Below are 14,228 nucleotides of genomic sequence, written 5' to 3' on the forward strand. Positions count from 1 at the left end.
CGGCCGGTATGTCGTATCCTCCAAACTCTAGCGCCGCAGGAGCCAGGCCTGCAAGTTCAGCGATTTCGGGTCGTGGTGGAGGATGGCGCCTCCTTCCCTAGAGAGTAGATCCGCGTCCACCGGCAGCTTGATTGGCGGGAACGCTGACAAGTCCAGAAGGTCCGGGAACCATATCTGCCTCGGCCACGCAGGTGCGACGAGGATCATCCTGCACCGCGACCTCTTGAGCTGGTTGACGAGCCGGATTAGCAGTGGCAAAGGAGGGAACGCGTAGAGGAACAGGCCCTCCCAGGGGAACGAGAAGGCATCGCCCATGCTCCTCGCCTGGGGAAACCTGCTGGCGAACCTCCGGCACTTGGCGTTCGTCGCCGTCGCGAAAAGGTCGATCTGGGGTGTGCCCCACCGTCGGAAGAGGCGATCCACTAGATCCTGCCGTAGTTCCCACTCGTGGCACGAGCGCAGCTCCCTGCTGAGTGAGTCGGTGATGGTGTTTTTTATCCCTGCCAGATGAAACGGCACCAGAAACATCCTTTGGGCGACGGCCCAATGCCACAGGTCCTGCGCCTCCTTGGACAGCGCTGGAGACCTGGTTCTGCCCTGTTTCCTGATGTAAAACATGGTGGTGGTGTTGTCGGTGAAGATCCTCACCACCTTGCCCTTGAGGGACGGAAGGAAGGACCTGAGGGCCCAGAACACTGCACGGAGCTCCAGGACGTTGATATGGAGGGACTTCTCCGTCGGGAGCCAAAGGCCTCTCGCGTGCAGATTTTCGGTGTGCGCTCCCCACCCTTCCAGGGAGGCATCCGTGGTCACTGTCTCCTGGTGGTCTGGGGTCTGGAAGTCCATGCCCGCCGTCAGATGCGCGCGGTTGCCCCACCACCGGACCGCTCGGCGGAAACTCTCGTCGAGTGTGATCCTCTCCTCGAAGCCGCCCGTCGTTTGGATCCAGCGCGCGCCCAGGAACTCCTGCAACGGGCGCATCCGGAGCCTGCACATGGGAATGAGGTAGATGCAAGAAGACATCATTCCGAGGAGGGACTTGATGGACCTCACCTTGGCCGCGTCGGAAACCAACATCCGCTGTACCTTGCCCAGAATGGACCTGGTCCTTTCCTCCGACGGGGAGGCCAGAAGGGACACTGTGTCGAGCTTCGCTCCCAGAAACAGTGCGTTTTGCGCGGGTACCAGGTGGGACTTGGCGTAGTTCACGGAGAATCCCAGGTCCGTGAGAAGTTGGACGGTCCTTGCCGTGTGCTCCACGGCGAGCTCCCTCGTCTTGGCTCGGATGAGCCAGTCGTCCAGGTAGGGGTAGACGTGGATCCCCTCGCGGCGCAGCTGCGCCGCCACCGGTGCAAGGCACTTGGTGAATACCCTGGGTGCCGACCGTAGTCCGAAGGGGAGGGCTTTGAACTGGTAGTGACGCCCTTGGACCACAAACCTGAGGAATTTTCGGTGCCCCTTTAGGATAGGAATATGGAAGTAGGCATCCTCCAAATCCAACGACGACAGGAAGTCTCCTTCCTCCAGCTGACCCAGGACGTGCTGGAGGGTGACCATCCGGAACTTCTGCGCCTGGATGAACTTGTTCAGACGTCGCAGGTCTAGGATGGGGCGCCATCCTCCCGTCTTCTTCTTCACGAGGAAGTATCTCGAGTAAACTCCGGAGCCCCGAAGCCTCTTTGGGACGAGTTCGATGACACCCTTCCTGAGCATCGCCTTTACCTCCAGGAGAAGCTGAGGGACGTGAAGCTCTTTCCTGGCCACGGGGGGGACGCGCGGGCACCTTCTTTGAAACTCGAGCGCGTGGCCCCGGGCTAAGGCGTCCAGCACCCAACGGTCGGTGGAGATGGACTCCCACACGCTGACGAAGCTCGCCAGCCGGCCTCCCACCGGGGTGCTTCGGTGGGGGCCCGACCCCACGGCCGGTTCAATCCTGTTTCGACGAGGCTTTGCCGCCTTGACCTCCTTGGCGACGACGGCAGGGTCTGCCAGACTTGCCTCGTCCTCTGTAGGCCTCCTGAGACGACGAGCGGGCCGCTTGACGGTAGGTGGAGAACCTTTGGAGGCGCCCTTGCCTCCGCTGCTCCGAAAGGGCGTCCGTCGTTGCTGCAGAACCCCAAGGGCCCGGGCCATCTCAGTGTCCGCTTTAATGGCCTGAAGGGAGTCGTCCACTGTTTTCCCAAACAGGTTGTTCCCATCGAACGGCATGTCCAGGACTCTGGTCTGTACGTCTTGACGGAAGTCCGTAGCCTTGAGCCATCCACGCCGTATAAGGCAAACGCCGTTGCCCAACTGGCGAAACCCAGTGTCGGCGATGTCCGTCGCAATAGTGATGGCGTGGTCCGACGCCACCTCGCCTTCCTGTAGGATCTCCAGGGCATCCGCCCTCTTGTCGTCCGGTAGGAAGTCCAGCAGGGGAGCCAGTTTGTACCATAGCTCCCTGTCGTAGCGGGCCACGATAGCCAAGGCGTTGGCCGCTTTAATCGTCGTCGCTGCAGACGAGATGACCCTGCGTCCCATAGCGTCCAATTTCTTTCCCTCGCCGTCCGGTGGGGAAGTCGATGTGGAGGCCGCATCCCCCACCGCTTTCTTCCTGGCCGCCGCGGAGATGACGGAGTCCGGGGTAGGCTGCGCCCGGAGGCACAGGGGGGCCGCGTCCGGGACCCGGTACTTCTTCTCGTACCGGTCTCTTCTAGCTGGCGTCGTGGAAGGGTTCTTGAGGAGGGCGAGGCCCTCATCCCAAATGTCGTCCAGTAGAGGCACCGCGAGGACCGTCTTCCTCTTGGCCTCGCGCCGTTGATAAAGGAATCCTTCCTTTCTCTTCTCCTCAGGGCAGAGTTGTAAAAGCTCGGATGCACTGGCGATCATGGAGTGGAACTATCCAATCTCGTCGGGCGGAGAAGCCCCGGTGGGAGGTGACGACGGTAGATCCTCGTCGTATACCTCGTCGTCCGTACCCGTCGCAGCCGTGTCAGTCCCCGTATCATCCCCTCGGGTGGACGGGGAGGAGGGCTGGATGGGGCGCGACGGCTGAAAAGGAGGTGGAGGGTGAATCCTTCTTTTCTTGGGCGGGGGAGCACCAGAAGGTCCCGGTTCAGGATCCCCCGACGGGAAAGGTTCCTCCGTCGGCAACGGTAGTCTCGTCCTTATCTCTGAACATAAGGACTGTATAGCCAACAAAATGGCCGCCGAGTTGTCTTGCGGCACTGGCAGAGGGGAATCCGACGGGCGATCAGGGGCCCTGTCGGCACCCTCGACGATGTCGTCGTCACCTGCGTCGGGATGCATCCCGACGGGCCGGTCTTCTTCCACGCCAAGGCTGTGGCTTAAGACCTCAATCAGCTCTTCCTCTGAGGTTGAGGCCGAATCTACGACGACGCCCTGCCCCCCCTTTTTCTTCCCCGCCGGGGATTTCACGGGGGTCCTATCGATGGGCACAAAAGAGGACTCCCTCCGAGGTGGCAGGGAGACTCTGAGCCCCGAGGTCGCCACCACTGGTGTAGCCTCCACAGGCTGAGCCAGGGCCGCCGCGACAGTATCGATAGAGGGCTTGGCCGGATGGATTAAGGCCTTCACCACCTTAGGTGCGCTCACCGCCTTATCCTTGAGGGGGGGGACACTGCCTCGCTCCCCCTCCGATGGGGCCTTCGAGCTCGACCGGGGCCTCTCCAGGAGCTTCGCCGGGTGCTCGCCCTTCCTCTTACCCGACCCAGAGCGTTGGCTCGTGGCTGAAGGTGCCGGGGAGGGTGCGCCCTGCCTGGCGCCCGTAGAGCCCGACCGTTCGGCGCTCCCGGTGCCAGCGGACTTGCGGTGCTTGGCCTTGTGTTGGACCCCCGTCGCCGGGGCGTCCTCAAAGGTCTTAGAAGACCGCTCGGATTTCTTCCTCTTCTTCTCGCCTGACGGGCTCTTCCCTTCCAGCCAGTTGGCGAGACGTTGATGGCGGTCCTTCATGGTCCGCTCCGACATGTTGCCGCAAAACGCACAGTCCTTCTCCACGTGCGTCTTGTCCTCATGTAAGCAGTAGAGACAAAAGGAGTGTTCGTCCTCCTTAAAGACGTTCTGCAGCTGGCATCCAGGGCAGATCCTGAACAGCTTTCCGGGCGTCGAGCTTCCCTTCTCCTGGGCCATGTCCGGGCCTGAGAAACTTCTGGAGTCCTCCAAAAGCGTAGCTCGACGAAATCTTCACCCTTGAGGGGCGCAGACGAATCCGACACGGGTCCCCGTTGTTCGGATGGAGAGTCGGTGGAGCTTGAGGCTCTTTTGACCGAAAAAACGAAGTTTTTTGAGAAAAAACATGAAAAAATAGCACTAACGCTCGAGAGCAATAGTACGAGGATCCCAACACATGAACGTGCGGTAAAAATCTGAAGATGGCTGCCAGAGGCGGTGCTTAGGTAGAGGGCAGTCATTGGCTGTGGTCAGTATGACGCAGAGACCAGTGATTGGTTACTACTACGAAAGACAGATCAGAAACGAAAATGATACTGTTTTTTTTTTCTTTACCGAGGATTCCCAGCCTGACGACAAGGAATATTCATGAGCATGTGAATCCATGCCAGACCCCATGCTGGAGAAGTGGAAATACTGCAAATGGTTAGGAAGTGCATGGCACAGAACCCTGTTCCCATGACCGCCATCAACATGCAGGGTTCACAACTGTACCTGGAAGATGGTTCTAGATGGAATGTGCCTACACTAGTTATGGTTGGGCTCATGTGCACAATCTGCTGACAATGTCCATGTTCCTCAAAACACAACAGCAACAAGCGGGAGGTACCCTGTTCTCACTCACAGGTATCTCCTGCAGCAGGGGTAGCCAATGGTGAGCACTATGCAGTATTTTCTTCATGGGATGTGCTCGTAGGTGAAAGGGTCATAGCCGGCCACCCATCTGCAGGTCCACCCAAAAGGTTCCAAAACTTTGTGATGGATTGATTTTTAAATTGCTGTGTCAATGCTCTTATTGTATTCTTGTTTGTGGTTGAGGAAGAAGATATGTTATGATGTATGTCTATAGTGCAGGGATCTGCGGGAGCTATAGAACTCGAGAGACAGGTGATTCAGTGACAGTTGGTGGGAATGCCAATATTCTGGGACAGGGAGGACGCCCAACCAGATTTGGGTATTGGCAATAAAAAAAATATACAAGTTACTCACCTTAGTGCTGGGTCATCCTTACGCCAAGCTCAACAAAAGGTCGTGCGAATGTTGCACCATGAGTAGAGAACTAATGAGAAAAGATGTGCAAGGAATGCATCCATTTTAAAGGACACTGTCAATCAACAAACCCCTTAAGGAGACCATTTAATCAACTCTGGGTGAGGTGGCACATCTGGAGTTACTGACCTAGAAACAAAGCATACATAGGACAAGGCATGTGGTAACAATAAGTGGCCCACCTCTCTCATACAACTAGGCAACACTATCTCTTAATCACAACGAGGCCACCTCTCACCGTTGCTTGCCCGGCTACACACTTCACCATGCGGTATACTGATATTGTCCCCGTATGGTGCAAGGCCATTCTGGTTGTCTGAGGCAATATAGTAAAGTGTGCCCACCCTACCCATACTGAAAGGAAGTAATTTGCTATGTGGTTATCCTTGGAAGGATGCTATTTTGGGAATGTATTACACTCGTGTTCTTCCATCTTGCCTACATCCAATTGCAAGTACTAATAAGCCTCAAGCACCAAGGGAAGGGATAAATAAAAGTAAATTGAGGACCACCCTCATACTGATTCTGCTGGCATATGCTCTAAAACTGGGTGTAGGTGTTAACTTGAATATTTCCAAGTCTTAAATGCCTACTTTCAGTGACTACTGTACATGGGCAGATCAATACATCACACGGGCTGGCACATTCAGTCCTGGTTTGTGAGTTGCATTCTAGGCCATACAATGCTTGTATATATTATCAACACATGCACATAGAAAAGAAGGAAGGGGGGTGGGCATTTGGTTTAGGAAACTACGTGGTTTATAAATGAGCATGAGCAGATTCAGGTGTGGTTCTCAGAAAATACTTCCTGCAAGTAGCCATCCACTAAAAGTAATCTATAAAAAGTGTGCAACTGTACTGTGTCCGGTGCAGGAAAAAAAAAATAATAAACCCACAACACTAAAGCTTAGTTGGCAGGCAATTGGGCTATATTTGGGTCTTGCATTCTTCCCTGCTTGACTACACCCGTTTAGTTTTTACCGCAAGGTGGCGCTTCCTATAAGGCAAACTATAGCATTGGAGCACAGCAAGGAGAAATGGCACGAGGGGCACACAAAGCTACACATTCACTTGTATAAGGCAACACTGGTAAATTGGCATATAAGGAGGGTCACAAAGCTTGCAGATGTTTGGTTATGTACCCAACCCCATTGTTAACCTCTTATGGCGCGTGGCCAGCAGGGATTACCCGTGCCCAGATAGGTGTTCCATAAATATATCACCTGAAGCACTAACAAATGCATTGCTTCGGTTAGGACAACACCTCACAATCACTACATGGAGAGGTCCCGAGTGTGAATGCTATGTGTACAAAAGAAAACCACTTGTACATGGAGCATTCACTCACCGGACAGCTCCATGTACTGATCGTGAAGTGTCCTTTAACAGTTACTTGAAGCGCTGTATTTATTAGTGGTTTGTGTGACAATATATTTAAGGAAAACATATTTAGGCACAGATCGGTCCCTGCGCAAAAGGGATCTTCACCCAAGGTGTGGCACCGAAACAGCAGCGTCTGAATGTCCCACATAACCCATTAATTGCCATTTAACCTTATTGCCATTCCCACCCTCCCCGTCCGAAACATCCTCCTGGGATCTCTGACCTACCTTTATCAAGCCCTGCCATCAAACGTTGCGCGCTCAGGTATCCGTGTTTTTTCAAAGCAGTCTCCTGAGACTTAATTGGAGCTGTAAAAGAGTTACTGGTGTAATTAAAAAAAAGTCTTACCAAGGTCTGCATTCAGCCACTCGATTTTATAAGCACTATGCATATCCCCAACTGAAGTTCTGTTAAAAACAATTGACAAAGCCAACAGTTTTTAGCTATAAAAGTATTAGGCGTGTGCTAGTCGCTACTATTATATGGTCAGGCACTCGCACCATTTTGCAGCTGCTAACCTAGCTGGCCAGTTAATACCACCTACACAATAGTCCAAATTGTCAGCATTGTGTCGTAATATGCACGGGCTCGTGCATAGGCACACTGGTGGAATGTTGATGCACGTTCAGCAATCAACATTCCACAGTGGCCGTTGAGTGAGGGGAGCCGTAGCATCTGGCTGCGGGGTCTCGTTAATAAAGATACTTAACTCCACTTACCTGTGTCGGAGAGATTGTGTCACATTGCCAATGATTTTGTTCAATTTCTGGCTATCCTGGCCGTCATCAGACAAATTAACTTCCCTGAAGCACAACTGACTACAATGTGCGGCAGGCACCCACTGGCAGTACACAAGAGGCTGGCTGCAATTCACGAGGCTGTTCGGTAGCAAATGATCTGCGATTTAAGTCCCTGCGCAAATCACGTGACAACACACCCACCCTTTTCATTGCATTGGCGATTGGAGGCAGCCCAATTAAGCACCCAAAAAGCGCGAGAGTGGATTAAGTCAAAGTCTGCTCTCAGGCTGCCCAAAACAGCCCACGGAAGGATTGGGCCTCAATTCCTTGATAGGGAGTTTAACTATGAAATATACCATCTCCCAAAACAGCTTGTCATTTAAGGAAAGAAAGTCCCCAAGCAAAGACGCCAGAATCCAAGCGAAGGGAATTGGGAAGCAAACGAGGGTGCTGAAAACAAGCCCCCCCCCCACTTGGTACAATCACCCATTTAACTGCAGACCAGCGTATGTCGTGTACACGAGCAACGGGACATCTCATTCCATCCTACTCAGGTGACCCATCAGCACTTTGGATCATCATTCCGTCACCTGCTCTAAAACACACGGAAAGGGCCCACGTCTCGTTCTGATCCACCTTCAAGTGTGTCGGGATCTTATGAGGGAACACCCCGGTGTATGCACAGAAACGAGTTTTGCTCGGGGTGTACGCGTCTACCACACATTTGGCTTTTGAGTCGGAACCGAAAGAGGTTGTCATTCACGTACAGACATAATGGGTTGCCATTGCATAGCAATCACCCTGTTGAATAGATCGCAATTGCTTTCCTCCATTCATTGCACCAGTTTAACTAATTGCGCAGCATACAACTAATATGCGGATGCAATGGCAATCAAATCTGAACAGTGTGTTCACAGATTTCCTCAATAAGCCCACATCACGGGAATACAAAGTGGCATTTGAGATACACGTATATAAGCAACGACCACTACATAACTATGTTCCTTCTCTTAATCCAGACAAGTTCCCATGTCTTCGTCTTTTGTCTGGTGCCCAGGCAAGCTGTACCGACTCGTCACTTTCTGATAGTTCTGTTGTTTTTTATGGCTGTACTTTCCCTGTACATGGTCATATTTGTATACATTGTACTCACACTACTTTCCTTATGGTCCAATCACATCAAGTGATACATATGCATAGGGTAAATAGCAGCTTTGAAACAGAGCAATCATTTATTTGCATGAAAATAATCAGTTAGGTTATGAATTGTTTCTGCTACTACTTGTGCTTTTTTGCTAACTTCACTTTCCCTATACATACCCATATTGGTATGTGTTCTTGTCTCTTTGTGTTTTGTCTATAGTAATGCAATTATGTAACACATGGGTTTTATTAGCTACTTATTACATATTTCACAGTACACAAAAACTAAGAAAACAATTATCATTTCATTATTCAACATATTAACATTATGAATATTATACCTTCATCTTGTACGCTGCACACAATGCTATGTTTCTGCATGAGTAGCTTAGTATACTAGATAGAACCCCATAACAGAATGCTATTTATATCAATGCATCGTTCAATGCACTAATTAGGGTATGATATTTATTGCAATGATCCTTGACACATTTTTCGCAATATTATAATAAGAATCGCTTGAACACATATTTCATGAAAAGTACATACACATGTGGTGTCATCAGTGACATTTGTGATGTCATCTTTGATGTCGTGGGTGTTAGTCTTAGCAGTGCACGGTGGTGGCGCAAGTTACGGTTGCTTAGCTTACCATAACTGGCGAATTTCAAGGGTTTTTCGGTTTTACTTGGAACCATAACGTCCCTTTAACAAAGTTTTTTTCACTGAATATATATATATAATAAATATATATATATGTTCTAAGAAAATGTACCACTCTTGAGTTTTTACAAATCTTTGCAGCAGTATGAAACCAAAATCTAGATATTTGGTAAAGTGTTTTTTGCAAAAGAAAAAAGTAGAAGTAATAATTTAAAAAACTTTTCAAATGAAAAGAAAATTGTTAATTTTTGTATTGAATACATTTAAGAAATTACTTAAAGTTACTACACCATGCCATAAAAAATTAGAAACAGTTAATGTACTTATACGTGACAACATTTGTGACACATTTGGCAGAGAGTGGAAACGGTCTTCTCATACAGAAAGATTTTTTCATGAGGAGAGTTACATTCAAGGAAAGAATGTGCCTCTTGCTATTGATGAGAGTGGGCGTAGCTATGAAGTTCAAAAAAGTGATTTCTAAAAAAGAAGGAATGCTAAGGTCTGATAATACAGAAATTGAAAGTATAGGTCAGTCTAGAATAAAACCTAAAAAACAAAGTGGGGTATGGACATGAAATATTGTGTGCAATATTGATATGTTTTCTTGTAAAGTCTTAAAGAGATTTTTGCAAGTTTTGCACAAAAATAATATTTATTTATTGTGTTTAGTTCATTAAAAACGTTTAAAATGTCATTTGTTTACATATAAATCAATCAACACAACTTTCACATAAATAAATATTTGCGTGCACCCTTTTTTAAAACCAACAATAAAACACACACATCGGTACAAATCACAGATAAACATTTCATTATAGTTCGAAAACTATATCAATTCACATTCAGGTCATATCGGTTTCGATCAAATTGCTTCAGTTACTTTCATCTGTACTGTTTTCCATACCCAATAATGCGCTAACATTGCTGATAATTGCGTTAGAGCAATAGATCCGAAATAAATTCATTTTACTTGCTAGCCTCATAGTCATACACCAGGTTACCCAAGGTGGTCATGTAGAGGGACCCTAAACACAGGCATTCGGTGAGCAGATGTTTAACAGTTTCCAAATTATCCGGGATCTTACAAAATCTGCAATACCATGCGTCTTTTGGTAAATTCCATTTAGCGCCACATATTGAGCGCACAGAGAGTTGATTTGCTAAGTGGGGGCCTGTTGCTGCGTTTCGCATGAAATGTAAACCCTCAAGTGGGATGTGTGTCAGGATATGGTGCTATGAGTGGATGTGGATCGGAAGGTAGGACAGTGGGGTCATCTAAAGTGTGGGAGCAGGCGCATGGTCTTGAGGGAGTGCAGATAGGATGTTGATATGGCATGTTTGGTATGGGTGTATGGTGGGCGGTTTGGTGATGTGCATGGTGTGTGGAGTTGTGAAGTGTGGGTGAGTATGCTCTGTTATGTGCAAGTATATAAGAGTATGTAGCTTTTTTCTGTTCCGCTCACTGCTGCCTACAGTGCCAATGGATCAAACAGCTGCCTTCAGCAATGGTTGTGAGGTATGTTTTTGACCTAAAGGAGACTGTGGGGCTGTGGAGATCTGAAAGTGTGGCAGAGGGTCGGTCTTCATGGTAAAGCAATATATGGAGTTGTTTGAGGGTGGGATGTATGTAATGAGACGTGAGGATATGGATCAAAGAGTGGTTGAAGAGTGCAGATCGAGCTGCATACGAAAAGCTGAAGCCTTTCTGGATTGGATGGAAACGGGCTTAAAATGGCAGCTGTGAGGCACCGTGTGACATGGAGCTTGTGCAGTAATATCCAACTGTTAAATATGGCCATTAAAAGTGTGGTTGTGAGGAAGTGGTTGTTCACACATAATGTGGTTGTGCAGGACTAAATAGTGTAGGGTGCCCTCACAGATATTTTCACGGACATGGGTAGACATGTGATAATGTAAAGAGTATGTCGGACGAGGGGACGTAGGGCGTGTGACGTGAAGTATGGATCTGGGGGAGCTCAATGTGTTGGCAAGCTCCACAAACTGTCGGCGTCAAGTACAGCCCACAGCCCCATGCAGATGAACAAGGCCAGAGTAAGGCACTTACTCCAAGTTCCCACAGACCAGGACTTAGATTTTGACCGAGTTATTGTAGTGCTGGTTTTTCAACATGTATTGCTTTCATATTAATTTCATTGAACTATTCTTCAGTTATAAAAGAAACACGCCAACATTATTTCAGCTATCGCAAAGTTCATCTCGCAGTACAATATGTTACGAACATTGGATAACTGACGTTTTGACTGCCTTTTAATGCCGAACGCTTTTCATCTTTAGACTACCAATAAAGATAAAGAACCCATGCCTGGCTCAGCATTTCTTGAGTCCATCAGCCACCATAGCCTTCCGCCGTTCTTCCTGGACGAGCCCCAGTCGCATAGAGACTCAGAATGGAGAATGGCTCAGGACTGTCACATCCATCATTCCTGAATGCCCGTACCTCCGGCCATTTTTTAAAATCGCAGCCACAGAACTAAGGGCTAAGGGTACAGATGTGATGTGTCTGGACCCAGGGCATAGGGTCCAGGCACACAGTTGCTGGGGGGGGAATCCTGCTGACATACCCAGTCCCAGGGATCACCCCGTGAGACCGTATGCACACCGTCTGGCCATGGCCTGAGGCACCCAGGCAAATGCCGACAGAGTTGCCCAGCAGGTGCTCCGGCACACAGCTGCAAGGTTGCCCGGCAGGGGCTCTGGCAGACACCGGTGAACAGGGACAATGTTGCCTTACAGGGGCACTGTCATGGTAGAGGGCCTTGCAGGGGTATAAATGACGAGACATCAGGCTGAAGTCTGTAGCGCTAACTGATGAGCGGGAAACCGCTCATCCCTTTTTATTAACGTGGTCACATGGTCACTGACATGTGACAAGAGCACGATCCCTGGCACACCACACTCCTCCTTTTTCATAACAAAAATGAAATAAAAACATCAACAGTCATCACAATAAATCCACAGTTGCGAACAGTACTACTTGGTCCATTTGGGAATTATTTGTTGGAACAAATAATCACACTTGGACTCAGGCAGTTACAAACATAAAACATATACTGCACATTTTGTACATGTTGAGGGTGGCAGTCGGGGTCGGTGTGGACTGCTAGTGGCGCGTTGGTAGTTCTACCACATATTAAGAGACCCTTTATTACCCTGGGGCGAGTGGAACTTCAACCACTGAATGACAGCATTGTCAGCTACTAGAGCCATATAGAGCAGATTGACAAATTGCAGGAGCACAGCTTCACATAACCATTTTAACTGGGACCACTTTGAGCATATACACGACAAGCAGGCACACAGCATCAAAATGCAGGTTAATGAGTCTACTTTAAGCATTATCAGAGCTGCAGGAGACTAGTTCATAGTAGCACAAGCATCAGTTAAGGACAGTCAAACCCACAGTTCAAGGGCTGGCAAAGCCACGCGGGTGGTGTGGGGAACCAGGGGCCATAACTGCCCAGTCCATGGATAGTTGGGCAGGCAGTAGCACAGTACTAGTGGCAGGGTGACGGGCCACTTATTTCACTCCCTCTTCCAGGCAGCGGCTGTTGGTACAGGAAGGCGCACAAGCACTCGTACAGAGATGCAACCCTTATTCCAAAACGCTCCGCGCAGTGAACATTTACCCCTCTCTTCACTTTATTTTGTTTTCTATTCTTGTTGGTACAGCCCCATAAGATCAAGAGAAGGCTTTGCAGAACCGCGTGCGTCGTGGGGCAGGATCATGAAAACGTGTTCGTACTTGAAAAAAGATGGGCCAATTCCTGGAGCTCAATGAGTCATTTTAATTGTATTATACTTGCTCCGACATGGAGCACCTCACATATCACCCAACTCACTGCTGATGGACCCGGAGGGGGGCCTCATTGACATTATTTTCCATCCTCGACGTGGAGCTGCTGAATAATTTACCGCTGATGTGCCCGGGATCTGGAGGGGGTCCATTAATTTTATATTCACAGCACCATCATGCAGCGCTTCATTTTATTACACTGCCGGGCAGCCCGGGATCACTTTGGGGCACACCGCCAGGCGGCCCGGGTTAACGAGCGCCGTGCCGCAGGCAAACGCTGCCGCTTGCGGGATGCAGCTACTCACCAAAACCCGGGTCCTTCCTTTTCTCCAGCTCCGAACACAGAGCAAACATCATGGAGCCTGCTAACAAGCCGCGCCACTTCTTTTCTCCCCGCTGGTCTGGAATGCGAGTATATAAGAGCATGTAGGTTTTTTCTGTTCTGCTCACTGCTGCCTTCAGGGCCATTGGATCAAACAGCTGCCTTGAGCAGTGGATGTGGGGTGTTTTTGATCAAAAGGAGACTGTGGGGCTCTGAAGAGCTGAATGTGTGGCCGAGGGTCGGTCTTCTAGGTAAAGCAAGATATGGAGTTGTTTGAGTATGGCGTGTGTGTAATGAGGCGTGTGGATATGGATCAAAGAGTGGTTGAAAAGAGTGTAGATCGAGCTGCATATGAAAAAGCTGAAGCCTTTCTGGATTGGATGGAAAATGGCTTGAAATTGCAGCTGTGGCCCATCCTGTGACATGGCGCTTGTGCAGTAATATCCAATTGTTAAATATAGCCATTAAAAGTGTGGTTGTGTGGAAGTGGTGGTTCACGCATGATGTGGTTGTGCAGGACTAAATAGTTTAGGGCGCCCTCAAAGACATTTCCATAGACATGGGTAGACATATGATAATGTAAAGAGTATGTCAGACGTGGGGACGTCGGGTGTGTGACGTAAAGTATGGATCTGAGGGTGTTCAATGTGTTGGCAAGGACAGTTCCATAAACTGCCAGCATCAAGAACAGCCCACAGGCCCATGCAGTTGAGCGAGGCCAGAGTATAGTACTTGCTCCAAGTTCCCACAAAGCAGGACTTAGATTTTGACCGAGTTATTGTAGTGCTGGTGTTACAACATATACTGCTTTCATATCAATGTCATGGATCTAGTCTTCAGTTAGAAAAAAACACGCCACCATTATTTCAGTTATCTCAAATTTCATCACGCAATACAATTTGTGACGAACGTTGGATAACTGACATTTTGACCGCCTTTG

The 14,228-nt window shown here is 49.2% G+C and overlaps 1 long non-coding RNA gene across 2 annotated transcripts in view; it reads right to left on the reverse strand.

Annotated features, from left to right (window-relative positions):
* Nucleotides 1-14,228, reverse strand: part of LOC138529510 (uncharacterized) — a 345,150-nt gene that overhangs the window by 159,930 nt on the left and 170,992 nt on the right. Inside the window, exon 1 of one of the 2 annotated variants that reach the window (XR_011284837.1) lies at nucleotides 6,831-6,909. The exons of the other annotated variant lie outside the window; for it this stretch is intronic. This is a non-coding gene — a long non-coding RNA (uncharacterized lncRNA). Of the gene's footprint in view, nucleotides 1-6,830; nucleotides 6,910-14,228 lie in introns of those variants that run through there. 2 annotated transcript variants of the gene reach the window in all.

This window comes from Ambystoma mexicanum (assembly GCF_040938575.1).
Source record: "Ambystoma mexicanum isolate Mex_15411 chromosome 12 unlocalized genomic scaffold, UKY_AmexF1_1 Mex_chr12_unloc.1, whole genome shotgun sequence".
NCBI classification, from domain to species: domain Eukaryota; kingdom Metazoa; phylum Chordata; class Amphibia; order Caudata; family Ambystomatidae; genus Ambystoma; species Ambystoma mexicanum.